This window comes from Numida meleagris, chromosome 16 (genome assembly GCF_002078875.1).
Source record: "Numida meleagris isolate 19003 breed g44 Domestic line chromosome 16, NumMel1.0, whole genome shotgun sequence".
Lineage (NCBI taxonomy): Eukaryota > Metazoa > Chordata > Aves > Galliformes > Numididae > Numida > Numida meleagris.
This window is the reverse complement of record NC_034424.1, coordinates 4,785,255-4,788,051: the sequence shown is the minus strand read 5'-3', so window position 1 is coordinate 4,788,051 and position 2,797 is coordinate 4,785,255. Positions and strand designations below refer to the sequence as shown.

The 2,797-nt window shown below is 60.7% G+C and overlaps 1 protein-coding gene across 1 annotated transcript in view; it reads left to right on the top strand.

The window, feature by feature from the left end:
* Positions 1,211 to 2,797, top strand: part of CERCAM (cerebral endothelial cell adhesion molecule) — a 9,659-nt gene continuing 8,072 nt past the window's right edge. Inside the window, exon 1 of the mRNA XM_021413615.1 lies at positions 1,211 to 1,309. The gene's annotated coding sequence lies outside the window, so the exon portion shown is untranslated. The remainder of the gene's footprint in view (positions 1,310 to 2,797) is intronic.

Below are 2,797 nucleotides of genomic sequence, written 5' to 3'. Positions count from 1 at the left end.
GGCCGCGCTCCTTGGGGTGGCACAGCAGCGTCCCAAGGGCACGGGGACACCGCGTCCCCGCAACCCGGTGACACGAGGACACGGGGGCACGGCACCGCCGGGGAGTGCGAGAATCAAGAGAAATCAGGTGGTAAAAAATAAAAAAAAGAGCATCAGCATCACCAGGGCCCCGAGCTGGTGGCAGCCACCGCCGGGAGCCCCCGCGCTGCTCCGGGCATTGTACCGGGACCTGCGGCTCCGAGCTCCTGTTCATCCCTATCTCTCCCCCCACTTTCTTCTTCTTCTTCTTCTTTTTTTTTTTTTTTCAAGTCTCTTTCCCAAATCTCGGCCGAGTTAATGAAGTTATGTGATCCTATAAATGTTAATTGTCTCAACTTCTTCTCCCCTCTCCCCCTTTTTTCATCTCTCCCCTCCTCGCCGCTTTCTGCTCCACTTGTAATAAAGAAAATATCTTGGCCGGTCTGAGCCAGTTGCTTGGCAACCCCAATTGAAAAAAAGAGAACAGAATGTAACCAATCCAAAGACAACCGAAAGATTTTGGTGACATGTGACCCCTCCGCAAAGGGCAGCCTTAAACTGCCCCTCCTGTCCTTTGCTCCTGACCATCGGGGTACCCCCCCCCCGCCCCCCGGCTCCGTACACCAATAAATATGGATTAGCGAAATACTTTTTCCCACACTGATGAAAAGACGGGATTGATCTTTCCACCTCCTTTATGTACCAACCTGACAAGTTGCTAAACAAAATTAACAGGGGAGCGGAGCGGGCTCCGCCGTGGGGCCGCGCACGCACCTCTGCGTCCCCGTGGGTCGGGGAACCGAAAGCGTTTGTGGCCCTAAATGGGAAAAAATAGCGCGGCTCAGCCCCCCGCTTCCTCGCTGTGTGGCAGGGGGAGGGATTTCGCCTCACTTTGCCGGAGAGTCCCCGCAAATTAAATCCCCTCCTGGAGGAAAAAGAGGAAAAAAAGGGAAAAAAAAAAGAGGGGTGTCATCGGGGTTCGGGTCCGCTTTGCTTTGCCCCCCCCCCGCCCCGCTCCGAGCAGGGAATGCCTCCCAGCCCCAGGAGCAGCACCTCGCCAGCTCCCGTCCTCCCGCAGCTGCCAGGAAAAAAAAATAAATAGGGCGAGGAGAGCGCGAGCAAACCAATGGCCGCGGTTCCAGCTCCGGCAGCGCCGTCCAGCACCGGAGAAAAATATTTCTCCTGTTAAAAAAAAAAAAAAAAAAAAAGGGAAAGAAAAAAGTGCTCTCAGTGCGGCCTCGGAGCGCTGACGCCGTCCGGGACGTGCGCTGAGCTCCGCGCTGGGGACACCGTGAGTTGGGCGCCTATGGAAGCAGTTTTCCGGCTGGTTTTGACGGGGGGGGGGGGGGGGGTTCGCCGTGGGTTGGGGCTGCGGGAGCTCGGTGCCACCCCACGTAGCGGTGGGGACCCCGCGGTGGCCGCGAGGATCCCGGTGGCAGCCGGTGGGACGGATCCCCACGCACAATGCCGCGGCCCCGCTCCTGAGCCGGGAGCCGGAGCCCCTTTCCCAGCGCCGAGCGCCTTTGTCTCTCCTTTGTGATGGAAAGAGTCCCTCCTAAATCAATGCCATGACACCGGCATTGTCTCCTCGCTAGGAGTTTTTAAACTTTTCCCCCCCGAGGTCAGGAATGTGGCCGGGTTCTATGGGGACGGAGGAGCACGGGTGGGTGGGGGGCTGCGGGGTCACGCTGGCTCGGCGGGTCAGCCGAAAACAAAACCTTTTGAAATACCTACCCTCCATCACTGCCAACATTGTCCCCTGCCAGCAGGGGCCTGGCACGGCCCTTCAATGCCTCCAGCCCGGCCGCTGTCCACCCCAGCGGTCAGCATCTGGGAGCGGACAGAAGGGCATTGTGCGGGGACAGCTTTGTTTTCGGTCACAGCTGCCCGGGCTGGGACGGGGCCGACCCAAAGTCCCGGTGGGTGGGAGAGGAAGGAGGGGACGGAGGGGACGGCAGAGCACGGGTCAGCGCCTCGCGGGGGGGACCCGTCCCGTCGGTGCCGGTTGGGGCACACTGATGTCACCGTCCCGGTGGGGATGGAGTGGGGGGTGCCCTGGGGGGGCTGGCACTGCCACACTGGGACCAGGACAGACCAGGGCTGGGGACGTGGAGTGCGCTGGTGGCATCCCTCTGTTCTGAGGACGAGGACCTGGGGATGCGCTGGTGGTGTAACCCCTGATTTGGGACCAGGCTGATTTTTGGCTGGGGACCAGGAGATGTGCTGGTGTTGTGTCCTAGGGTTGAGTCTGAGGGGTCCAGGAGATGCATCTCCCCGGTTCCCAGCCTCAGTTTCCCCTTGTTTGGCGGTGTCCCCTTGCCCTCAAAGGATCCCACTGGGGGACTGCAGGTGTGGTCCAGCCCAAGGGAGCGGTGCGTGGTGCTGAGCATCCCGTGTACCACCTGCAGGGACAGCTCTTGGCCGGAGCACGGCTGTGCCATGGCGCAGAGCATCCCCACTCTTACTGTGCAGTGATGGGCCCTGGAGAAGGCTGTGCCCCCCTGATATTTGCAGCACTGCCGGCTCTGCCCGGCTCAAGACAGGGCTGACATCCCAGGGCTCAGTGGTGATCTTCTGTCCCATTTGATGGACTCCCCCCATACCCCACGGCCAGAGCAGGGATGCTGCCCCCGCCGCCCCTCCTGCTCCTCTTGGGTGGCCCCAAATCCCCCTGGATTTTCCCAGCTGGGCAATGAGGTTCGGAGGCGCCGGGCTCGTCGCTGTTGTTTTTACCCAGCTGGCGAGGAGCGGGGTGGATGGGTTTAGCAGAGCTGGAAGC